This window comes from Artibeus jamaicensis, unplaced genomic scaffold (genome assembly GCF_021234435.1).
Source record: "Artibeus jamaicensis isolate MK-2021 breed Jamaican fruit bat unplaced genomic scaffold, CSHL_Jam_final contig_332, whole genome shotgun sequence".
In the NCBI taxonomy this organism is placed as follows: Eukaryota; Metazoa; Chordata; class Mammalia; order Chiroptera; family Phyllostomidae; genus Artibeus; species Artibeus jamaicensis.
Genome location: NW_026521788.1, coordinates 34,761,391 through 34,788,333, shown reverse-complemented (window position 1 = coordinate 34,788,333; position 26,943 = coordinate 34,761,391). Strand labels below are relative to the sequence as shown.

The 26,943-nt window shown below is 41.1% G+C and overlaps 1 pseudogene; it reads right to left on the bottom strand.

The window, feature by feature from the left end:
* Positions 1 to 698: 698 nt before the first annotated feature.
* On the bottom strand, positions 699 to 2,986 carry LOC119048586 (peroxisomal ATPase PEX6-like; annotated as a pseudogene).
* Between the last annotated feature and the right edge of the window lie 23,957 nt (positions 2,987 to 26,943).

Sequence of the window (26,943 nt, the reverse complement as noted above, 5' to 3'; positions counted from 1 at the left end):
CTAGATTTCAGGAAGTTCTGAATGATGGTTATTCTGTAGTTTAGTTGTAATTTCAATGTAGTAGTGGGAGAATATGAATAATGCATATATCTACTCTGCCATCTTGACTGGAAACTTTATCTTTTCTTAAACTTTCTATTTTTTAAAATATTTTATTTATTTAATTTTACAGAGGGGTAAGGGAGAGAGAAAGTGAGGGAGAGAAACATCAACGTGTGGTTGCTTCTTGAATGCTTCCAACTGGGGACCTGGCCTGCAACTCAGGCATGTGCCCTGACTGAGAATAGAACCAGCAACCCTTTGGTTCAAAGGCTGGCATTCAGTCCACTGAGCCATACCAGCCAGGGTGTTTTTGGTTTTATTAATTAAAAGTCAATTAGGGGGGTTTACATATAGATTATATAATGTGCTAATAGGAATAATTTTACTTCTTCCTTTTCAATTTGAATTCCTCTTATTATTTTTCTTGCTTAATTGCCCTGGCTAGGACTTTCATTGCTATGTTGAATAGAAGTGGTGAAGATGGGCTTCTTTGCCTTATTCCTGATCTTAGAGGAAAAGCTTTCAGTTTTTCACCATTGAATCTGATATTGGTTGTGAGCTTGTCATATCTGGCCTATTTGTTTTCTTTCAGAGGGCACCATACACTTTGTTTTCAGCCACAGACTAGGCTTCCTCTGGGTTCAATTCCTAGAACTCTAGGCTCCCAGCCCTCTTCCTAAGCAGAGCCACAGAAGGGCAGAGTCTAGGAGGTCTGGCCTGTTGGTGGGTCTAATCACAAAAGCATCCTGAGTGCTATGAAGCCTACCTAGCTCAGCCAGGAGCTGAGATACCACCCTGTCCATCACCCCTCCAGAGTCTCCATTTGCTTGTGACTTGGGGCCAAGGAATCCAGTTCATCAAAGAAGATAATACATGGAGCTGCAACCCTGGTCCTGGCAAACACTTTCTATACATTTTCCTCACTTTGGCCCACATGCATGTTGATGAGCTCTGGCTTCTTCAGGCTGAGGAAGGTAAGGCTGCACTCAATGGCTACTGCCTTGGCCAGGAGGGTCTTACCAGTGCCTGGGGGCCCATGGAACAGGAGGCCTGAGCACTTCAAGCCCAGGCTCAGCAGCTCAGGGTACTCTAGAGGGAGCTGGATGGTCTCCAGAATTTACTTCTTTGCCTCCTGCAGCCTGCCCACATCATGCCAGGACACTGATGGGATCTTGGGGGTTCTGATGGCCTAGGAGTGAGGCAACTGCAGCTGCTCCAGGGCCTGTATGAAGTCCTCAGCCAGGAGAGGACAGCCAGTAGCAACCAGCTCCCCCTTACCCTCCTCACTCAAGCCACCTGCCAAACCAGAGTTCCTGGTCCTGGTGCGGGCTGCCCTGCTGCTGTGCATCGAAAGGACATAGAGCCTGCATACTGCCCACCCAGCTGTGCCAGGTTCACCTGTTGGCCCAGGGGCATATGGGCAGTGAGAGTCCACAGGATGCTGAACTGCTGCCCTCTGACAGCACAGGCACCTCCAGCTTATGAGGTGTCTGCACATTGGCAAGCTGGTCCTGGCCCAGCTTGTGGCGGCCACAATGATTAGTGGAGGGGAGCTGGTGAAGGGGTCTTTGTCAAGGAGGGAGTGACACAGAGTGGTCACCACATGAGCCCTGAGACCATGCCTATTATGGTCTCAGCGCAGGAGTTCTAAGGCTGTCAGCAACAGAACCACAGGCAGGCAGGGCTGAGTGTGGGAGAAGGAGGCCTGCAGTTTTGCCTCCATAGCCCCACTGCTATCTATACAGAAGCTGAAGCAGGACACCTTCAATAAGTGGAACCCAAGGCAGCTGGGGGAAGCAGCAACTGCTGTGGTCTTCCCACTGCTCGGGGGCATCCCATAGGAGGACGCTGCCAGTTCTGGTCAGCTGGGCACCCCCTGGCTGGAGGCAGAGTTTCAGGACAGCATACAGCTCTGTCACCAAGGCCTCCAGGCCCAGAGGAGATGAGCTGCTCCAGGGACTGGATTCTCCTTAAGGGACCCTAGGAACAGGGCTCAGGGTAGAACACACCTGGACAGTTTCTCTGGGCTTCCTTCCCAACAGTTGGCACACACAGAACATCCCCTTCCTGGACTGCTCTGAATTCCGGACTCTCCCACTTCTAGAAGATCACAGTCGAGAGTGAAAGCCAGAGTGGCAGGAGCCAGGGCTAGGCCAGTCCATCAGTGAAGGGCTCTGCCAACTGCCCAGAGTCAGGTTCCAGCCTTTCAGAGAGGTCCCAGCGAGGCTCTAGGACATGCACCGTGGCTAGGTGTGGCTGGGAAGTGTTTGCTGACTCTCCAGCCAGGTTCACCCATACCCATTCGCCCTGCAAGAGGACAAGGCTAAGGAGAGAACTCTGACTCACCCCTAGTGAATATCCATTCTCTCCTAGAATTCTCCGAGGTCACCGGACTGTACAGGAAACCTCAAAGAAGGACACCAAGGGTAGAGCTGTGGGGTGGCCGCTGTCCCTAGTCTCCAGGCGCAGTTAGGGCTGCCCACAGAGCTCAGTCACAGCTACCCGTGTCCCTGGGTCAGCAGTCCTTGCAAACCAGTTGTGTCTCCAGCACCCTCACTGTGGGCACTGGTAGGACCTCTCCATGCCTCACTAGAAGCAGCCCAGTCCATGGTCTGAGCCCTGGCCCAGGTGAGGTGCCAAGCAACCCCCAGCCCAGCACTAGGGGCCTGCCCACTCAGGCCACACCTGCACCCACGTGCAGGAGCCAGGGCCAGAACAGTACACTGCTAAACAGCAGCTGCGAAGGCCTGGAACCCTGCTCTTAGGTCCCTGTGCCTGTTCCTTCCAGGGCTGCCACTAGCCACGTTGGCCCTGGCGGGCTCTGCCCTGCACACTGCAAGGCCACACCAGGCCATGCCCCACCACAGGCCACAGGCCCCTGTGCAGCAGCAGCAGCACTGCCAACAGGGAAAAGCTCCAGGACCCACAAGACTGCCAACATCATGGTGGCAGGAGATGGAGAAGGAACATGAAGGAGCCCATATCTGTCCTTTTTTTATGTTGCACTACATACCTTCTATACTTAGTTTTTTGAGGTTTGTTTGTTTTTTATCATGATAGGGTATTGAATTTTATCTTGTGCTTTTTCTGCATGTATCAAGATGGTGATGTGAGTTTTTATCTTTCATTATGATAGTGTGACATTTATTGATTTACATATAGCTGCAAAGCATAAAATATTTTGGAATTCAGTAAAGTTGCAGGATACAACATCAATATACAAAAATCAGTTGTGTTTCTATACACTAATGAACCATCCAAAAAGGAGCTAAAGAACCATTTACAACATCATCACATCACAAAGAATACATTTAGAAAAAATATATTTTAATTTTTTAAAATTTAATTATTGTTCAAGTACAGTTTTCTGCCTTTTACTTCCATTTAGGAAAAAGCTTAACCATCAAGGTGAAAGACTATATACTGAAAGTAAAAAATAATAATGAAAGAAATGAAAGAATATGCAAATAACTAAAACATTCCATTTCTAAGGATTAGAATACTTAGTCTTAAATTGTTTATACTACCCAAAGTCGTCTATAGATTGAATGCTATCCACTTCAAAACTCCAATGACATTTTTATAGAAATAGAGAAAACAATCCTACATTTGGTGTGGAACCACAAAGAAAAAAAACAAAATAGCCAAAGTGATATTGAGAAAGAAGAACAAATCTGAAGATATTATACCATCTGATTTCCAAGTATATTACAAAACTACAGTAATTAAAACAGTATGGTACTGGTCTAAAACAGATAAAAAAGACCAATAAAATGGAGTAGAGAGCTCAGAAAATACATTCATGGATATGTGGTCAACTGATCTTTCAGAAAGATATCAAGAATATACAATGAGGAAAGGATAGTCTCTTCAACAAATGGTGTTGAGAAAACTGGGTATACAAAAAAAAGAAAATTGGGCATGCAAAAAAAAAGAAACTGAACTCTATCTTACACTATACACAAAAATCAACTCAAAATGATTTAAAGATGTAACTGTAAGACCTGAAATTATAAAGCTCCTAGAATAAAACATAAGAGAAAAGCTTCTTGACATTAATCTTGGCAATGATTTCCTAAATATGTCACTAAAGGCACAGCCAACAAAAGCAAAAAGTATCAAGTGGGAACTACATCAAACTGAGAAGATTCTGCACAGCAAAGGAAACTATCAACAGAATGAAAATGCAACCTACAGAATAAAAGAAAATATTCACAATCCATATATATCTGATAAAAGGTTAATATTCAAAGTATATAACTTAATGGTAAAAACAAAATAAAAAAATAAACAAACAAAAAATGCCTCCCCACGCATACATAAATAACCTGATTTAAAAATGGACAAATAGCTTGAACAGATATTTCTTCAAAGAAGACACACTAATGACCAACAGGCATAGGAAGAGATGCTCAACATCTTAGTCATCAGGGAAATACACATCAAAACTGCTACGAGATATTATTTTACACCTACTAGGATGACTATTATATTAAAAGAAAACAAACAAAACCCCCAAAACATCAAGTGTTGGTGAGGATGTAGAAAAATCAAAACTCTTGTGCAGTGTTAGTGGGAATGTAAAATGATGCAGCTACTATTAAAAACAATATGGATTTAAAAAAATTAAAAATAAAATTGCCATATGATCTGGCAATTCCACTTCTGGATATTTATCATAAGAATTAAAACCAGAATTTCAAAGAGATATTTAAATTTTCATGTTACTGCAGCATTATTCACAATAACTAAGTTATGGAAACAACCTAAGTGTTTATTGATAGATGAATGGCTAGAGAAAATGTGATATATAGACACGATGAAAGATTTTTCAGCCTTAAACAAGAAGTTCTGCAATTTGTGATAACATGGATGAACCTTTAATAAATTATGCTTATTGAAATAAGCCAGGCAGAGAAAGCCAAATTCTGCATAATACCACTATAATAATCACACTCAAAGACTCAGAGAATACTACAGTAGTTTCCAGGGTCTGGGGCTGAGGCTGGGGAAATGGAGTTGTTGTGTCATGGGTGTTAAGTCTCAGTTAATCTAGAGGAACACATCCTAAAGACTGGCTCTACAACATAGTGCCTGTAGTTTACAATTTGTTAAGAGGGTAGATCTTACTACACACACACACACACACACACACACACACACACACACACAGCAAAAGCAAAAAGAAAAACAAAGGGACACAGGAAACCTTGAGAGGTGTTGAATTATGTCTATCACCTTGAATGGGTATTTGCCTATATTTAAATTCATCAAACTATACATATTTAAATAATCCCTTCTTTTATATCAATTTTACCTTAATAAAGCTGTTTTAAAAAGTCAGTTACAAAATCTATTACAGAAATTTCAAAATTTTCAATCCGGAACATGTCCACAGACAAATGTCCACAGACATTTTGTGTTGAGTCCTGCAAGAGATTAGGTGATGTCTCTCTCTTCCTTCTCCCTATAAAGTTTTGGCTAGGGATAGTGTGGAAGGGAAGTGTCAAGAAGACATCCTGGAGGAGATCATGTATGGCAGGCATTATTTTCAATATTTCACCTTGCTGACTTCTGAGTCTCAAAACCTTTAATGTATCATTACTTTAGTGTGAGGCAGTTAAGAGTAGGATCCAACCTTTCAATCATGTCCTGTGAAATTCCGGGTTCTAATGCAGCATTGGGTTGATACATGCCATTAATTATATTATGATAAGCACCCAGATTCAGATTTTCCAGATCAAAAACCCAAAACTCTAGTAAGTGTCTGAAACAAACTTGAACAGAAAGCTCCAGCAAACACTTTTAAAGAAATAGTTTTAACTTCTTTCTATCATTTTATTTTTTTGTTCCTCCATAAGATCTGTAATGTCCCACTTAATAAAAAAGCAATGGCATAAAATTTAGAAAGAGCAATATTTAAGGTCATAATAGATTTTGTCTCCTAGCTCAATAGCTGGTACACTAACTGTATGATCTTGGACAAGTTAATTGATTTGAGTGTCTGTTTCCTCTTCTGTGAAACAAATGTAACAATAATAATTATCCATGTTAATACATATGGAATCAATGAAATAATGTCTGTAACATTACAAGCACGATCCTGAACATTAGTAGGTTAAGAAATTACTAAATTAGTAAATTCATATGTTAGTGAATAGCTCAGTAAAATTTTAAAATGCACCTTATTTTAATATTTAAAGAGCATTATTATTTTATGATTTTGAGTCTAAGTAGCAGAATTGGCTGCTATTTTCATGGGCGTGATCCCCACCCCCCCTTTCTTAAAAAGCTGGATGGGTATTTTCAAAACTAAATTACTAACAGATCCAGGTTAGTGAAAAACTAAATCATGGTCTAATTGCCTTCAATCATATACAATTTATGCAACTTCCCAGATGCATGTGTCCCTGCCTGCCTCTTGGGTTTGTTTATGCTGATGTCCTGGAAATGTCTTTAGCAATTTGTTTTCTGAGTCCCAGGTTGGCCTCGCCCCTGGAGGCAAAGACTGGGCTTCCCCATTGCTCCACGGCCAGGGAAGCTCCAATGCCAGGTTCCACAACAACAACCGGGAAGTGAGGGGGGAGTAACGTTTCTTGGCTTTTAACCAGTGAGAACATTCAACAGAAGATGGTAAGGAGTCAGCTGATCCATTAGTCATCTTTCTCCCTGGAGAATTTTCAAGGCACAGTGAGTCTGTAGGCTCTCCAGAGATGTTCCAGATGATGAGCAATCAGCTAGGTTTTCTTATTTTTTGTACCTAGCATACATGTTCATGAGTTTTTATTACATCATATCTTTTATCTTTACATAAGTATGAAGTCTCATACAGAAAACAAGAGTAAAGACTATACTTTCGGGGATCATTCTATAGTTCAAAAACAAGAGTAAAGATAATTTTAAGTTCAGTTAGTAAAGGCAGGACAAATTTTACATGACAATGGGGAAGTTCAGGGTGAGAAAGGAAATAAAATAGAAACGAGGAGCCTACCAAAGGCAGAGCCAGGCTTGACTGTGGGTTTTCTCTCTTTGCAGTAACATTAGTTAATAACATTACGTAAATTTCAGGTGTACAACATCATAATTTGGTATCTGTATACTTTATTATATACTCACCACCAAAATTTTAGTTTCCTTCCATTATCATAAATTTGACCTCCCTTCCCTATTTTGTCCTGTGCCACCCTCTTTTTCTCTCTGATGTTTGTATCTATGACTTCATTTATTTTGTTTTGTTAATTGTGTGCTCCTTTTTATGTTTTATATTCCACGTGTAAGTGAAATCATATTGTTTTTGTCCTTTTTCATCTGTTTTACAGGTCTTCTTAATCTCAGCCTTGAAGTCTCTCAATTACAGCACCACCTTGCATTCTGTGTAGGGTGTGCACCAATGCAGTATCTGATAAAGCACGGACAGCAAATTCTTTCTACCAAGGGCCTAATGGTAAATATTTATGGCTCTGTAGGCCACGAGGTCTCTCTTGCAACTATGTAACTCTGCCATTTGTATCAAAAGAGTCATAGACCATTCATAAACAAATAGGCATACCTATGATCAGGCTAAGCTACATGATATGTGGCACCCATTGCAAAAATAAAATGCAGGGCTCCTTCTTAAAAATTATTAAGAATTTCAAAACATGAATAGCAGCACATTAAACCAAATGTGGGGCCTTTGTAAGCACTGGGGCCTTCTGTGACTGCACAGGTTGTCCCTCCAGGAAGCCAGCCTTGGCTGTGATCCAATAGTACTTCATTTACTAAACTAGATTAAGGGCTGAATGTGGCCCATGGGGCAGTTTCCTGGCTCCAACAATAAAGAATCAAATAATAGCATTTATCTTTGATCAATTAAAAAGGTTCTGAATAAGTACATACTGTCAATTTGCCTACTTATCCATCTCACAGTTTTCCCACATTTATGTACCATGTCTGAAAAGTCCATATGCTGGTTTTTCACCTAGAATTGTCTCTTGGGGAGGGGTGGCCTGGGACCTAAAAGCTAACAGAATTAACAGCAATGGGCTCTGCCCTAAGCACACCCCAGACTGTTCCTTCCGGGATACTTCTGGGGGAAGAAAAGGCCTTTTTGTTTTTGTTCTTTTTCACTCCAGGTAACTTTGTGTTGATTTCTTTGTAAGTGTCCTTGACTTCTGAAATGCCTTCAAAGACCACTTTTGAAATAAACACACAGTGATTCTTTCAGAAGCCTGTCAGCCTTTGATTAGCTCTTGCTGGCTTTCTATGAACAGGTCTTGTCCCTTCTATTGAGTTTCCAGGGAGACCTTTGTAGTTGCTCTGGAATACTTTTTGTGAATGTGTTTTTACTTCCCAAATCACAACTTGGCTCTGGGCAATTCTCTGGGCCAGGCCTTCTGATTTCCATCCAGGTCTGCTTGTGCCCCTTGTGCTGGCCTGATGACTCAGCCCCTTCAGGTGTTGATCTTTTTCCACTTGCAAAAACAAAAATAAAACCAAAAACCTCTATGGGGACATTAGGAGGAGTTCTACCAAGAGGATTTGATCTGTATAATTGGATACCTGGCTCTTTTTCTTCTCTCTCTTTGAGATTTGCTTTAACATTTGAGGCAAGAAAAGGGTTCATACAATGTGAGAACATTGAACAAAGACCTACACTTCTCAGGAAGCTCAAACATCCCTTTAAAAAAAGCATGTAGCTGTGAGTAAAAAGCTCAAATCAGGCCTGGCTTGGTCCATGCCTGTCTGGGAGAATGACCTCCATCCAAACTTGTCTTCTCCCTGCCTGATTCTCTTAGAAGCTACAGAGGACAAATTAAAATGTCATAACTGTGTTGTCTGCTATGGGGACCGCCCCTGACCTGGGGACCTATTGTAACAGGGCGCAGCCAGGAGGGGGACCCAAAAAAAGGATTTGGGATAGGGTCCAGAGCTCAGGGTGTCCAGGAAATATTAAGATGTCCTCACTCCTCACCCCTCCCACCAGGTGGAAGGGACAAATGGAGCCAGTGACATTGAGAGCTGTTTTGCATAGCAACAGTTTTGCAGCTAACCTCTGGAATGGCCGTTTAACATATCTATAACCTTTAACTGGTTTCATAGATATGTTAAATAGCTGTGGCCCGTGCTTTGAGCCAGGAAGAAGGGAGTGGCTTCTACCCAGGATGTAACTGGTGGCTGGTCCCTTGAGTTACAGCGCCTGCGTGAGAGCTTGGAGTTGATTGGCTCCACGCCATGGGGCCATGCCTGCCCAGACTAATGATGGCAGCCCAGTAAACTTGCAATAATACAGGAGTTCTTGCAGGTGTAAATGATTGTAGGAGGAGTCGGAAATGGGGCTGCAAAGGAGAATGGGTGTGGAGATTTAAACCCAGACGCGGCAGCCATTGAGAGGGAGAACCATGCAGTTTTGGCAGAGTGCAGACCCCCTCTTTCCCAGGTGAAAGGAAAACCAAGCAGCTTTGCCAGAATGGAGATCCCTCAGCCAGGTGAAGAAGGAAGACACATGCTTTTGGTGGAGTGCGGACCCCTGCAGTTTTGGTAAAAGAGGCCCACGTGGCTTTGGGGTGCCCCCTTTGGCCGTGTGGCCTGGGAAGCAAGAGAGACTTTGCCTGGAACTTGGTACAAAGAACTCTTTGCCAGTGGACATGAGAGGGTGCCACATGACTTTGGCTTAACTAGAGATCCTGCCCGGACTGCAACATAGCTGACAGTGCCAGCAACCTGAAACATAGACATGTGCTTCTTTTCCTGAGATGTGGTACCCCAAATTAGGGTGGGGGGAGAAGGAGGTGCTGTGGGTATCTGTGGTTATCCTGGGGTACTTTGATATTTTAGTGGAGGTGTTAGGCCTGAATAGCATTAAATAAACATTTTGTTTCCTTTTCACAAATCTCTGGCATTGAGAGATGTTTTTCCAATTGGTGGCGGACAGAAGAGCCCAGTAGATACTAATCTGTCATTGGGAGGGGCCCCTGTTATTCTGTAGCAGTTTTTGGCATCCCTCAGTGGGCCAAATATTGCCCCCCCACCTTGGACCTTTGTTCGGTAACACTATGGTCTGGCATGCAGGCCTCGGACCTAAAAAAATTGGTGAGAAACTGAGACTGCAGCTCTCTGTGTCAGTGTGATTCCCACACAGCTTGGCCTTTTTCAGAACAATGATACCTGTGCTATGTAGGTGAGATGTAAAGGTAGATGCTGGGCACCCCTGTGAGTTAAACATTAACACCTGCTGCATCTACAATCCTGTGTCCTTTACAAAAACTAAGCCAGTCTATCATTAGATGGAAGCTTATTGTGTGTCCTGAGTCTGATGTCAGCCTGAACCCATAACTACTACTATGGCTGTAGACTTAACTTTGCCATCTTTAGATCCAGCACAGCACAGTGATCAAGAGCTTGGGATTTGCATCTGCCAACCCTTGAATGTTGTCTCCATTGCTAACTTGTGCTGTCTCATTAGGGATATTATTTAACCTCTCTGTGCCCTGGTTTCCTCATTGTAAATGTGGTGTGGTGATAGTCATAGTAACTACTTCATAGATTGTGAAGATAAAATGGGTTAATACATGATGGATCATAGAATAATGACTGGCACAGAGTAGAGCAGATAGGGCTGCTCAGTAAGAATTAGTTACTATGGCTATTACTGAGAATAGCTTCTTTTATATTATGAAAGTTTTCATGTTGATAATATCTACATAACTGTCACACATCAGTGAAAGTTTGACTGATATTATAGTCTTGGTTCATTCATTTTTATCTTAATAGAGGAAGTTCTAAAATACTATTCAGTAATATATTTTGGTAACTATTTCTTCATCATAATTTTCCCAGAGCCCAGTGAATCACTTTAATTTTTAATATTTATTTATTTTCATTTCTTAAACATTTTTCCAATCATATCTTTCAATGTTGATTCTGTTCCAGCTAACCTATATGATAATTGAATTATTAAAGAATTCAAGAATTTCTCTCAATATTACTTATCTTTTCTTCCTTTTTTCTCTCATACTTAATTATTTTATTTGATTTAATATTATACATTAATAATCTGATTTTCAGTAGCTTTAATTCTGCTACTTATTGCTTTTAATTTTTATTTATTTTACCAAACAGGTAGTTTTTCTATTCTTTTAGTTCTATGGTTGCAATGGCCTTTATAGTAGTTGATAATGACTGATTACATATGATAGCTTATATATATATATATGTGTGTGTGATTATATATATATATATATATATATATATATATATATATATATAAAATCTTGATTTTTGGTGGGAGATCCATTCCAGGTGCTAGGTTTCCTTCAGAAGATTTCCTGCCTTTTTTAAAATATGCATTTTGTTGATTATGCATTACAGTTGTCCCTTTATTCCCCTCTGTCCTGCACCCCCTCCCCACCAGCATTCCCCCACCTTAGTTTATATCCATGGGTCATACATATATGTTCTTTGGCTTGTCCATCTCCTATACTATTCTTAACCTCCCTCTATCTATTTTGCACCTACCATTTATGCTTCTTATTCCCTGTACCTTTTCCTCCATTCTCCCCCATCCCCTTCCCCACTGATAACCCTCCATGTGATCTCCATTTCTGTGATTCTGTTCCTGTTCTGGTTGTTTGCTTAGTTTGTTTTTGTTTATTTTTAGGTTTACTTGTTGATAGTTGTGAGTTTGTTGTCATTTTACTGTTCACATTTTTTATCATCTTCTTTTTCTTAGATAAGTCCCTTTAACATTTTATATAATAAGGGCTGGGTGATGATGAATTCCTTTAACTTGACCTTCTCTGGGAAGCACTTCATCAGCCCTTTCATTCTAAATGATAGTGTTGCTGGATAGAGTAATCTTGCATGTAGGTTCTTGCCTTTCATGACTGAATATGTCTTTCCAGTCCCTTCTTGCCTATAAGGTTTCTTGTGAGAAATCAGTGGACACTCTTATGGGAACTCCTTAGTAGGTAACTGTCTCCTTTTCTCTTTCTGCTTTTAAGATTCTCTCCTTATCTTTAGTCTTGGGTAATTTAATTATGATGTGTCTTGGTTTGTTTCTCCTTGGGTCCAACTTCTTTGGGACTCTTTGAGCTTCCTGGACTTCCTGGAAGTCTATTTCCTTTGCAAGATTGGGGAAATTCTCTTTCATTACTTTTTCAGATAAGTTTTCAATTTCTTGCTCTTCCTCTTCTCCTTTTGGCACCCCTATGATTTGAATGTTGAAATGTTTAAAGTTGTCCCAGAGGTTCCTAGGCCTCTTCTCACTTTTTTGAATTCTTGGTTCTTCATTGTGTTCTGGTTGAATGTTTCTTTCTCTACCTTCTGCTCCAAATCATTGATTTGAGTACCAGTCTCCTTCCCTTCACTGTTGGTTCCCTGTATATTTTCCTTTATTTTACTTTGTATAGCCTTTACTTCTTCCTCCATGCTCAACCACCGTACTCAACTATTTCTGTGAGCATCCTGATTACCAGTGTTTTGAGCTCTGCATCTGATCGATTGGCTATCTCTTCATCACTTACTTTTATTTTTGGAGCTTTGATTTGTTTTTTCATTTGGAATATATATATATATATATATATATATATATATATATATATATATATATTTTGTCTGGGCATGCTTGTTATGTATTAAGGGGAAAAGCCTTAGGTATTCTTCAGAATGGGGCAAACTACTTTGCTATGTTGTGGTGCTATATGTGAGGAAAAGGAATGAGAGGGAACAATGCAGCTTGCTCAGTTCTTGGCTGGCTTTCAGTCACTTCCCCCACTACCCACAAGCAACTCAGGCCCTTCTGATGCTGGTTCCAAGATGGGTGGGTTTGTGTACATTCTAGGACCCTGTGGGTGTCTCCAATGAACTCTCTTGTGAGGCTGGGAGTTTCTCCCTCTGTTGCAACCCCCACAGATTTTTATAGTCAGAGGTTTTGAGGCTTTATTTTCCTGTGCTGGATCCCTGGGTTGTTCAGTTTGTCTTGCTCCCCAGTTGTTCCTTCTGATTTATCTGCACACAAATGTGGGACCACCTGTTCTGCCAGCTGTTACCTTGCCACCAGTCCTCTCCACCCTGGCCGCCTGTCTCTGCCCTTTCTTCCAGTCTGGATGCATGTTTCTTCTTTAACTCCTTGGTTGTCAGACTTCCATACAGTTAAATTTTCTGGCATTTCTGGTTATTTTTGTTTTTAAGTTTGTTGTTGTCCTTCTTTTGGTTGTGTGAGGAGGTAAAGTGTGTCTACCTATGCCTTCACCTTGGCCAGAAGTCCCTTTCCTGCCTTAATTTTTTTTCATTTATTTCATTAATGATTTTTATTTATTTATTTTTAGAGAGAGTGGAAGGGAGGGAGAAAGGGAGGGAGAGAAACACAGCTGTGGGGAATGTACACCAATTGGTTGCCTCTCACATGCCCTCAACCCAGACATGTGCCCTGGCCTGCAACACAGACATGTGCCCAAACTGGGAACCTAACCAATGACCTTTTGGTTCACAGATTGGTGCTCAATCCATGGAGCCATATCAGCCAGGGCCCTTTCCTACCTTTTTTGATAATTCTAAATAAAACTTTCTAATTATTGCCAGTATTTTTGTTTTGCTTCTTTGTGGTTATTTTCCACATGATCAGAGAAAGAGTGATAAGGACATTGGAATATGTACCATTGTGCCTTAGTTAAACTTGGGAACCCCAAGTTTGACAGTGTGATTCCAATTATCTAGAAATATTAAAGATATTGGAGGAAGATTTCTGGCAGAGTGCTTTTCCTGGATTTGGATCCAAGAAGGACGCCATCTGGAGGGGGTCCTATAATTTGCTCAAATGACTGAAACCTCTCCTGAGAAGCAGGCTGACTTTTGTCAAGCTGGTCAGTGAGAGAATCTACTTGCATCCCACACAGCCATGCAGACTCTGGCAGAGATAACCAGAGATGGAACACAGGCTGGACTGGGAGCATCTATTTCACATGGGGGATTGTGCCTGAATTCTCAGGTGGTGGGCATGATTAATACCAGAGGCCAGAAGCCTGCTCTGTGCGCTGTGGAGGCAGAATGGCTGCCTGAACCTGACTGGGGACCCAGGGAACAGAGCCAATAACTGAACAAAAGCTCAGCAAGACACAGAGAAATAGTTCTGAATTCCAGGGGGAATGTGCAGAGCCATGACAAGGGATATTTTTGTAAGTCATTCTGTGAACCAGGTTAGAGATGTTATTTGATTTGTACCCCCCTGGACACCCTGGGTACATAGGAGGTAAATTCCTTCTGGCTGCTGCTTGGTAGCTCTGGCTGTTTCTGCAGTGGACAGCTGCTTATTATCTGAGGCTTTTTAATTTGGGTACAGACTGAGCTGAGACCAGAGAGGCAAACCCAGGATTGTGCACAGGGTTTAGACAAATTTGATTTGCCTATATTGGTAGGCCCACTGGAGGAGGGAAGCAGGCCAGAGTGGGCAAACCTTGGTAAATTTTCTTTCCTATTTTCAGAGCCATGAGGCAGCAGCCATTGTGCATCTGTAAGTGATTGTGGGGAAACAGATTTATTTTCAGGGTGAATAGGAGGCTTGAAGAGTAGGCTTTCCAACCCTGTATTCCAAGAGCAAAAAATCATCAGTGTCCTCTGTCCCTGTGTCATTGGGAATCAGAGATCGACAAGACAGAGGATCAGGTCAACACGACTGCATCGTCTGGTGCTTGTTCAATCAGCCAGACACAGAGCTGGCTATTAGCATAATATAAGTGGGGAGAGAAGGCAGCATATGGGGTACATGGGAACAACTGGAGCAGTTTGGTGGGCAGCAGTGCTTAGCTAGTCTTTGAGAAGAACTGAGTGTGTTCAAGATCATCCAGGAAAGGATGCTCACATCCTTCAGTGTACACCTAGAGGAGGCAGGAGTAAATGTGACTCATCCTGCCAGGACATATTGGGAGAGAAACACCTAGAGACAGGTAGGCTTGGAAGATAGAAATGACAAGGCCAACAACAATGAGGTGGGAGATCAGCCTTTCAAAACCGAGTCCTCAGGAGGCATTTACCTGCACACTTCTTGTCCCCTTTCCTCAGTCCGCTGAGGAGAGTATTACAAAGAATATCACTGAGCCTATGATCACAACAATAGCAGTGTCATAACACCCTACAGTTTCCTTTAATAAACATGTTTTTGCATATGTGGCAAATTGGTTTTGACACGTAGAGTTAGGATTTCAGGCACAAGAGAATAAAACAGTTTTGTTCTCCTTAGAGATTATTGCTCTTCTTCATGAGAAGTGTATAAGAAACATCTAACAATAAAATAACAATGATGATATAAAGAATAAGAGAAAACATTTTTACCTTTACTCTGGGCCATATACTCTTCCAAGCACTTTTAACTCATTTAATCCTTACAACAACCAGATGTGCCTATTACCAACGCTTCATATCTGTGAGGGTCCCTGTTTTATCTCTGAGGCCCAGAAATTTAAGTGATTTATCCAAGTTCACATAGACTATCTGGGGAAGATGGAATTTGAACCTAGACAGTCTTTCTCCAAAGTTTTTACTCTAACCACTGGACAGTGTTGCCTCTCCTACTTCTAATCTTGGCTCAGCCGCATGTCATCCATATGAATTTAGGCAGGTGATGTCTTCTCTAAAATGAGGGCCCTCAAACTGGCCCAAATAAAGTTTTGAAAGTTTTTTCCCAGAAGGAATGCACCTAATCCAACTAAAATCTAGTACACAGTATGTAGGAATCTCCCTCCATCCTCCTTTACTTTCTTCTTTAGAGAACAGGGTGTGATTTGTATCCTGGTGGATAATGTGCAACTCAATCAGAGGCATGCAACTGCTGGGTTTTAGAAATTGGCAATTAAAAATGTCTATTTTTAATTATGGTAAAATATGTATAATATTTACCATTTTAACCTTTTTTAGTATGTAGTTCAGTATCATTAAATACACTAATATTGCTGTGCAACCATCACCACCATCCATCCACAAAGCGGATTATAGCTTGCAAAACTGAAATCTTATATCCATTAAGCAATAATCCCTATTCTCTCACTCCCAGCCCCAGGTAACCACCATTTTACTTTCTGTCTGTAATAAATTTGACTACTCTGGGAATCTCATATGAGTGGAATTCCTCTGTGATTGTGTTATTTCACTTTATGTTTTTAAGCCTCATCCATATTGTGTCATGTGTCAGAGCTTCCTCTTCAAGGCTAACTAATATTCCATTGTATGTATACATCATACTTTGTTTATCCATTCATCCATCAATGGCTACCTCTGTTGCTTCACCATTTGACTGTTGTGAATAACACTTCTATAGACATGGGAGTACAAATATCTGTTTGAGTCTCTGCTTTCACAACTTTTGGGTATATATTCAGAACTAGAATTGCTAGATCACATTGTAATTCTATTTTTAATTTTGGGTAACCACTATATTATTTTCCAAAATAGTGGCACTATTTTACATGACCACCAGCAGGACACAAGGGTTCTAATTTCTCTACATGCTCACCAACACTGAAAGAGGGCAATTTTGAAGATTACTGTTAGTAGCTGAGATATATTTCCCTTTTCAGACCGAGGAAAGAAAAAGAAGTAAGAAGGTGCATTATGTATATCCTGATAAGTCACATTGTAACAAAAGCACAGAGCAGTTGGACTTTTCCCTCAAAGAGTCTCTCTAATAAGCTGGGGATCTTATCGAGAAGAATGGGAGGGAATGTGGACCATAGTGAGAAGACTAGGCTGTTGACCATATTTGGTGTTTTGTATGATGTGATCTTGAAGAGTCACTTCTTTCTCTGGGCCTCTGATGGAGCTGAGGCTAGAATGTATCTATGACCCCTTCCTACTTCAAATGTCTGTGTCATTTCCATGAGAGGTCTAGAGCTGGAGAATCTCCAGATTTGCTGAGTTTGGATACTGGCTCATGGACTAGAGACTATCTGAGTCATACAGCAGCTGTCAGACCTGGCTATGAGACCACACAGAGTGCAGAGGCAATGACACATGGGTAAGTGCATGTCCCTTCTGAGGGGCCCACAGACTCTTTGAACTGATTGACTGCTGACTTGTTGGAATGCTGGCCTAATGTGGCTAAAACTTCTGATTTCTCAAAAAAAAAAAAACAAAAACAAAAACCCACAACGCCTGACACCCACCTCTTTGAAAGTGGAATTTTCCAATTTTTCAATGTTGGCAATTAATTCAAAACTTTAAAAAAGCCCTGTGAGAGCCAAACAAAATATTCTCAGACCAGAGTTGGCCCAGAGATCACTGCATCTCTTGATGTCGAGCACTGAACTGTAAATGATGGTCTGGGGACCCAGGATAGACTGGGAATAGGTGTTTCTGACTTCTGATGTTATTCTCAGACAATTCTGTGACCCCTATCACAGCTCCAAGCTCTGTGGCACACAGACTCAGTGGACTTGAGGGAGGATCCCCAATGAGCCCCTCTTGCCCCCATGGAGCTCCCTTCTCTGTCAGGAGAAGCTGAAGATGTGGCCAGCCACATGAAGTTTGCAGGGTTTTTTTTTTTTTTTTTGTCAGAATTCAGTTTCCTCACAATATTTTACATTGAATGAAATAGCATGGTGTGCTTCCTCAATTTTCAAATTATATCTGTGGTTTTTTGTTTGTATACCTAATTGTTTTGGAAACGCAAATGACGAAGTGAAAATGTTGGCACTGGATGACATTCCAGTGCCACTTATTACGCATCATTGGACCTAGATCCCCAGGCTGATACACTCAGTAGTACAATACTTGTTTGATATATACTTTTGTGTGCCTTTGTTTTTTAACATACTGTATCTCTTTCTTTTGTCTTCCATTAGTAATATATATAGCTGTTTGTTTGTTTTTTAACTCAACTAATGAGTTAATGGAAGAAGTACAGTCAGGCAAATTTTAGGATTCCCAAAGTTTAAACTGGTTCTTGCCACCTTATTTTGTTTTCTTTTTTTTATTCCACACCCTCCCCCCATTTCTCTTTAATTCCCTTGAACTGATTGGGCATTCTTTGTTTTATTTCCCCCCTTTTGGAGTTGTGTCTTTCAGATCTTTATCTCCCACCACCTCACTCTTAATATGCTCCCTGCAGTCTACCATCTCCTTCACAGCCCCAAATTTCATTCTGAGATTGTCTGGGATTTTTATTTCAAATAAATTTGTCAAATGAAAAAATTAATCAATGATTGTTTATACTAAACAATAAGTTTTAATGATTTTGTTGTCTTGAGGCATTTTTTATATCAGATCATTTTCTTGTTTGTATTCATTTTTTCTAGTGTATACTCAATTTCTTCACAGATATTTGGTGAAGAAATAAATTTATGAAACATTGTACTCCAAGATAATTCTATATTTTATTTTACTCTTGAATATAGCAGTCCCCCCTTATCTGTAAGGATATGTTTCAAGACCCCCAGTGGATGGCTGGAATTGTGGATAGCACTGAACCCTAAACATACCAAATATTTTTATATACATACATATCTTTCAATTTAAAGGAAGCACTTCACAGCTTCTTTTTGGCATATTTGAATTGCCATCATCACTACTTTTGTGGTTTGGAATCATGATTAAGTAAAATAAGGATTACTTAAATGCTCCACAGCACCAAGATAGGTGATCTGATAACCAAGACAGCTACTAAATGACTAATGGGCAGGGAGTGTATACAGTGTGGATACTCTGGACAAAGATTCATGTCCCGAGATGGAGGGATACAGACAGTGTGAGCTTTCATCATGCTACTCAGAATGTCATGCAATTTAAAGCTTATAAATTATTTATTTAATTTTCCATTAAATTTTTTTAGACCATGGTTGATTGCAAGTAACTGAAACTTTTGAAAGCAAAACCTTGGAAAAGGAAGGACTACTATATTAGTTTGGCTGGATATAGGCTTTTAGGTTCAAAATAATTTTCCTCAGAATTTTAAGATTTTCTTTTTTGAAATCCAGTGTTTCCAATGAGAAATCTAATGCCAACCAGATTTTCATTCTACTCTGGGCGACATTTTAAAAAATTTGTGGAACTTCCAGTCAAGATGGCAGCATAGGTAAACACAGCTCATCTCCTCACACAGCCACATCAAACTATCACTCAGAATCATCAAAAATCAAGTTGAATGGAAGTCTGACAATGACAGAATTAAACAAACCACATCCATCCAGACAGGTAGGAGGGCTAGAGACAAGAAATGGGCTGGTCCCACATCCACTTGAGGTGGACAAAAATTTGGGAGGGATAGCTTGGGAATGAGGAGTCCCACCCTCATAACAGGCCCATCAGCACAGGGTTCCAGGTCCAAGAAAGTAAGTCTTCCTAACTTCTGGCTATAAAAGCCAGTGGGGATTTAATCAGTGGAAGAAACTTTTGGAGTCCTAAGCAGTTCACCTTGAAGAACTCACACATAGATTTAGACTAATTCCCTCTGAGCTTCAGTACTGGGGTAAGCAGCTGGAAAGCCACCAGTGGCATATAGGGAGGAACTAAAACTTCTGGCATCAAGGCAGGGATGGGGGGACAGCTTTTCCCCAGACAGAAAGGTGGACAGTGGATATTGTCTCTTTTCTGAGACCTCTCATGACAGAAGCACAGAGCTGGCAGGGGAGTGCCATTATTGAGACTCCATCAACCTAGCTAATACTGTGTACCCCACCCAAATTACAGACACACCCAAACTGTTAACCATGACTTTTCCATATGAATGGCTGGTCTTGGCTCATACTTCACAAATTCCTAAACCTTTCAAATAAGCAACAGCCAGCCTCAATAAACACCCAGCCCCCATACTTTAAAGCTCATGCAGGGTGGCCCTAGGCAGAACACACCTGGGGCTGACCTTGGCCTGCACCACCCGGGAAACCCAAAAGATTGCACATAACAGTGGAAAGCTACAGACAGACCATGTCAGAGCACCACCACCCTGCCCATGCACAAACTGACCCTACATGGAGGGCAGAGAGTGGTGGTCAGTGGTTATAGCCAATACTTGCAGCTGACTGGCCTGGGTAAATTTGTCCCATTGACCTGCTAACAGCAATCAATGCTCAACTACAAGAGGAGGGTGTACTCAGCATACACAAAAGAAACGCTTCAAGTACCAACTTGAATGATAGGAGAGGCTGTGCCACTGGACACTAAAGGACACTTACTATATAAGACCACACTACTAAGACACGGAGTCATAGCAGCTCTTCCTAATACATAGAAAAAAACACAGGGAGGCTGTCAAAGTAGGAAGACAAAGAAACATGGCCCAAGTGAAAAAAACAAACCAAAACTGAAGAAAAAGAACTAAAGAAAGTAGAGGTAAGCAGTCTAATAGATGTAGAGTTCAAAACATTGTAAGGATGCTCAAGCAACTTAGTGAGGACTTCAACAACATAAAAAAAGATCCAGTCAGAAACAAAGGATACATTAATTGAAATAAAGAACAATTTACAGGGAAATAACAGTAGAATGGATAAAACTGAGAATCAGATCATTGGTTGGGAAATAAGGAAGCAAAAAACAACCAATCAGAACAACAGAAAGAAAAAATAATCCATAAACTCAAGGATAGTGTAAGGAGACTTTGGGACAACTTCAAGCATTCCAACATTCACATCATGGGGTGCCAGAAAGAAGAGAGAGAGAGCAAGAATTTGGAAGTTTATTTGGAAAAAAAATGAAAGAAAATTTCCCTAATTTGGTGAAGGAAATAGATTGGCAAGTCCAGGAAGTACAGAGAGTCCCAAACAAGATGGATGCAAGAGGGCCACTCCAAGACACATCATGATTGAAATGCCAAAGATTAAAGATAAAGAGAGAATCTTAAAAACAGCAAGAGAAAAGAAGTTAGTTGTTTAGAGTTTCCAAAAGACTGTCAGCTGATTTCTGAAGAGAAATTTGCAAGTTAGAAGGGATTGGCAAGAAATATTCAAAGTCATGAGAAGCAGGGACCTACAGCCAAGATTTCTTTACTCAGCAAAGATATTTAGAATTGAAGGGCAGAGTAAGAGCTTCTCAGACAAAAAACTGCCCCCAAACTAAAGGAGTTCGCCATCATCAAACCATTATTATATGAGATGTTAAAGAGACTTAAGAAAAACAAGATTAAAACTTTGAACAATAGAATGGCAATAAGTACATATCTATCAACAATTGAATCTTAAAAACACATGAAGCAAATAAGAAGAGCAGAAACAGAATCATGGATACAGAAAGGGTTTTGATGGTTGCCACATGGGAGGGGTTTTGTGGAATGGTGAAGAGGTGAGGGGATTAAGAAGTACAGATAGGTAGTTACAGAAGAGTCATGGGGATATAAAATACAGTATAGGAAGTGGAGTAGCCAAAGAGATTATATGCATGAGCCATGAACATGAATAATGGTGTGGGGATTGCCTCAAGGTTTGGGGGTACAGGGTGGAGTGGGGCAATGGGGGAAATTGGGACAATTGGAATAGCATAATAAATAAAATATAATTAAATTATATTATCAATTACATTGAACAACAAGACACTCCACTAGCTGCCCAAATACCCTGGAATGGGCTCTGTTTTACTAAAATATAAATAAATCTATACTTAAAACAAATTATGGAAGTTTTTGAAGGTATTATTGGCATTTATTATTGGTATTATGATGCATCACTTGTTGTGTTCTAGGTGTGTGTATTTTCTTTTCACTTGCTGAGAATCTCTAGTCTGAATGTAATCTTTTTTTAATTCTGATAAATTTTCTTTACTTCTTTTTGATTACTTCATTTGTTCCATTCTGCAGGCATGATCTTTCTGGAACAGTTACTGAACTGACAGTAGAACTTCCTTTTTAAAAAATGTATTTTATTGATTATGCTACTACAGTTGTCCTCTTCTCCCCACCCCTTATTCCCCTCAGCCCTGCACCCTGCCTTCCACCTGCTACATTCAGCTAGGAAGTCAGCAGGGACACCAAGTTTCTTTCCCTGAAGCTTCTTTCTCCATGTGGTGTCACCCTCCAGAGCTTCTCCATGTGGCCCTTTTCTCAAACAGAGTAGCCTGAACTTCCTTATAGACTGACTGGCAGTTGCATTTCAAGAGAGAGAATTCCAAGAGGACAAGTCTCTGCCTTCAGGTTTGGTAATGTTGCATTGGCCAAAGCAAGTTACATGACTGAGCCTGAATCAATGTGGAAAATTAATCTACAAGTGCATAAAAGCTGAGAGGTAGGGTTTTTTGGAGGCCAACAATGTCAATCAAAGTCAGGGTGCTGATAGCTCATCTTCTAATTGCAAGGTTTTTTACTGTCTTTCTGAGGTTTAATGCCTACATGGGACACTGCCTAGCATCCCCAAGGGACCTGTACTCTTTGGTCTAGTCCTTGGGGAAAGTTTCTATCACCTATTAACTGGCTTTAGCTGCCTTGAATTCAGCTCCTGATTAATCTTCTCATTGAATACTTTCTAACCTCCTTATTCTTCTATCATCTTCCAGCCCCAAAGTGTTCTAGTCTTGAACTGCATTGTTTTAGGTATCAGTTTCTTTCTTCTCCTTGGTTGTATCCTTCAGAATCTTTGCCCTTTCTTTTCTCCCCCATTGGTGATACAATGCTGTCCTTTGAGAATATAATCTGGGCTTTCTGCCAAAAGTGGGTTTGCCTTTGTTTTCTTTTTTTTCACTCAAAGATGTTTCACTAAGTCTTGACAATTTAAATTATCACTTTTTAATTACATTTAGCAAACATTTGTTGAATGGCTCAATTAGTTTGCAAAAATTTATTGGTTGAGCTTAATGAAATCTATAATTGTAAGCATTAGTGTTGGAGGTACTTTGAGAGGTCACTTAGACTAGTGATTTTTAAACTTTGCTTAAAATCCAACATGGCACTTTTGATAAAAGCCAGTTAGTTTTCTTTAGCATTTCACAAATGACCTTTTGTTGTCTATGCGGTGCTTAATTCTGTGGTCTCATAGCCTGCCTTAAATTGTTTCCTCTTCTATATTGGAGCAAATCTTTGTTCAGCTCTTCAAATCTCTCTCTCTCTCTCTCAGCCCCTATTTAGTTCAGGGCCCCTGGAAAAGCAAAGGCTTTTTACTGGAAGATTCTTCTCTCCTCAGGAGCTAGTGAAGTCTAATACTTCCTTTAGATTCAGTTTCTTTGGATCACCAATCATGACTTAGCCACATTGCCAAAGTTGGATTAAAATCCCGATGTGCTTTAATATTCTGCTAAGAACTTACTATTTCACTGTGTAATTGCACATGTATTGTCTGGCCCAGAAATTAACTATAAATTCAAGGAGGGCAGGGACCATGCTGCTCATCAGCCTGTAGTGCCTTTTTGAGCCTAGTATGTGTCTGGCATGTGGAAGACACACAGGATCCATTTTCTGAGTGACTGCATTAATGTACTTCAGAAAACTATAAGATTTAGAGAGAATTTTCCACTATTAGTTGACATTTAAAAATCATGAGGAACATTTCTAACACTTTCATATCCTAGGATTTAGAAAGAATTTCTAATTGAAAATAGTCCTGATACTGAAAAAGTTTGAAAACTCTGTCCTGGGCCAGTGCTTGCACCTCACAATGCAGAGTCGATGCTAGCCTGTGCAGTGACTTACAAATCTCATGTCTTTGTGAATGGCAGAGCTGTAACTGGGTCATCATCCTAGCTCTCCAGTGGACACAGCCTTTATGATGGGTGTGACATTGCTGTGCCATAAGACCTACCTTGATATGCAGTCCTACATTTCTGCCCACAGCCCTCAAAGTGGTACCTGACTTCCCTGGGGATGAAGACTGACTCCATTAAAATTCTTTCATTAGTGCCATATTCTTAGGACACTTGATTACCTAACCCTAATGGGTCTTGATAAAAAAAAGCTCAGCACAACTATGAATATGTTTAACTTTGAAGAAGGGCCAGTGTCTCTTTAGCAGGTTCCAAAGCCCTTTCTTTATAGGTATCAGATGCCTCATGTATATTTCCCCATGGTCAAGAGAGGTAGGCAGGTGATTTTTGTCATTCTGGTTTATAACTAAGTAAACTCAGACTAGAGATTGACATGAGCTGGACCCAGATAGTGAAAGATAGAGCCAGAAAACAACGGAAATTCATCACTTACTCTTTTAGGGATCACAATGCTGCTAAATGACCAGTTTGACAAACAACCAACTTTACCCCTTGACAAGAGGCAAATTAAACACAAAACAAATCAATACAAAATGACAAGTTCTCATTTCTGGAGCAGGATATTAAATAGGTCCTTCTCTGTCTTTGATATTCATTAAGGGGCTGTGCCCAGGTCTACCCTTCAGGACCAAGCCACTCAGTTCAACAGTTGCTGCAAGTTCTGGCTCCTATGACTCACAGAAGCATCCTTCCCAGGGAACTCCACTTGACTGAGAGAGATGCCTTGCCCAAGTTTATGCCTCCTCCTTGAGGGAAGCCTGCATCCAGGGCTGGTTGATGAGGGATACAGAGATATGACACCATTGCCTTTGTCGGAGAAGGGTTCATCCAGCTTCAGAGTTCCTGTCAATTGATGGCTGATGAAACTGTATGGGTTCAGCTTCTTCCTCTGACCAATCCTTTCCCTTCACTACTTTACAGGAATCACTCTGCCTGGTTTCCACAATAAACTTCCTTGGTGAAAATCTGTATTTTAGAGTCTATTTCCAGGGAACCCAACCTACATTGTCAATGACTTAGGCATTATCCACATTCAGTGGGAGTGAAAAGGGGAGGTCTTCCCCATGGAACTCAGAGAGGACCTTCAGAGAACCACACAAAAAGTGCAAAATGTATCCACTTGAATTTGGAAAAGATGAAGACTAAAGATCAAACCCATACCTGAAAGAGCTTACAGGTGGCTTTCGGGGCTTACCTCTGATGGCTCTGTAGGGAGATAGGAATGTGAATGAGTTGCAGACTTGGGTCCCTTGGAAGTGAGACAGAATTTGGATACATTGAAAATTCTTCACCCAAGAGCTGGTGTGGAGTGGTGAGATGATTCTTCTCTGGTGGATTGTTAGGGACTTAAGGTACAGTCTTATCGGTTAGCTAGAAGAGATAATATCCATGCCAGTGATGTGCAGGCAGCATGTCTGACATTGGCGGGGTCTCTGAAGAACCCTCAAGAATGCCCATAAAACAAAAAAGTCAGTATTTGGGAGTCTGCCATGAGTAAGGGCATTAAAAAACCCAGAAAGGGCCAGACATAGCACCAGGAATGTAAGACACTTTGACTTTCCTTACCACTCCCATGAATCTTCTTCCTTCCCCAACATCAGAGGAGACAGATGAAGCATAATGTATAAGGCAGAATAAACAAGCCTGGGGGAGACTTCTGCCAAGATGGAGGCAGAGGTGGAAACACTGCTTGCTCGTACAACCAAATCTAAAAACATCAAAGTTTTAACAAACGCAACCAAACCACAGAAAATTGAACAATACAGAGTCCAAAAATAGCGAACCGCTCAGCTAAACCAGTGAGAGGGGCGAAGCGGGTCTGGCAAAAAAGATCCCCCAACCCGGGCTGCGCACAGGCAGCCGAAGGTGCGGATCCCAGGTGCGGGGGTAGCTATGGGCGGACCCAGGAAAGGCATGGCATAGCTGGCTGTCCGCGGTCACGCATTTGTGCACAGATAAACCAGTGAAGAGACGAGCATTGAGACAGACTGCACAGGCCTCCGTGCAGGGTGGCGGGCTCGTACATTTGCGCTCAGATAAACAGGCGGCGGTAAGCACTGAGGCTGACCAGGCGAGCAGAGAGGACTGCCATTCCTCCCTCTCTGACCCCGCCCCCACATACAGCATCACAAACCAGCAACCTGGGTGGCCCCACCATGGTGAACACCTAAGGCGCCTCTCTTCAAACATAACAGGCACAAACAGATCAAAACATGGCTCAAGAACAACTCAGAGTCCCAAAGCTGATAAATCTAAGCAACCAAGAAATTGCCAACTTATCAGAGGCACAATTCAAAATACTGGTGATCAGGATGCTCATAGAACTGGTTGATTTTAGTCACAAATTAGAGGAACATATGAAGGCTAAACTAATTGAAATGAAGGGAAATGCACAGGAAACTAATAGTGATGGAAAGGAAACTGGGACTCAAATCAAGGGAGTGGACCAGAAGGAAGGAAAAAAGGACCAAACAGAAAAATATGAAGAAACAAGAATTCAGAAAAAATGAGCTGAGGCTTAGGAACCTCCAGGACATCTTTAAACGCTCCAACATCTGAATTATAGGAGTACCAGAAGGGGAAGAGGAACAGTCATGAGTGGAAACCTTATTTGAACAAATAATAAAGGAGAACTTCCCCATTCTGGCAAAGAAAATAGACTTCCAGGAAATCCAGGAAGCTTAGAGAGTCCTAAAGAAGTTGGACCCAACAAGGAACACACCAAGGCACATCATCATTATATTAGCCAAGATTAAAATGAAGGAGAGAATCCTAGAAGCAGCAAGAGCTAAGGGGACAGTCACCTACAAAGGAGTTCCCATCAGACTGTCAGCGGATTTCTCAAAAGAGACCTTACAGGCAAGAAGGGGCTGGAAAGAGGTATTCCAGGTCATGAAATCCAAAGACCTACAACCAAGATTGCTCTATTCAGCAAAGCTTTCATTTAGAATGGAAGGGCAGATAAAGTGCTTCTCAGATAAGATCAAATTCAAGGAGTTCATCATCACCAAGCCCTTATTATATGAAATGTTAAAGGGACTTATCTAAGAAAAAGAAGACAAAAAATATGAACAGTGAAAGGACAGCAAACTCACAGTTATTAACAACCACACCTAAAACGAAAGCAAACTAAAAGGACAGCTAGATCAGGAGTGGAAACATAGAAATGAAGATCTCAAGGAGGGTTAGCAACAGGGGAGTGGAAGGAGGAGAAGATGGGAGAAGGTACAGAAAATAAGTAGCAGAGACAGTAGGTAG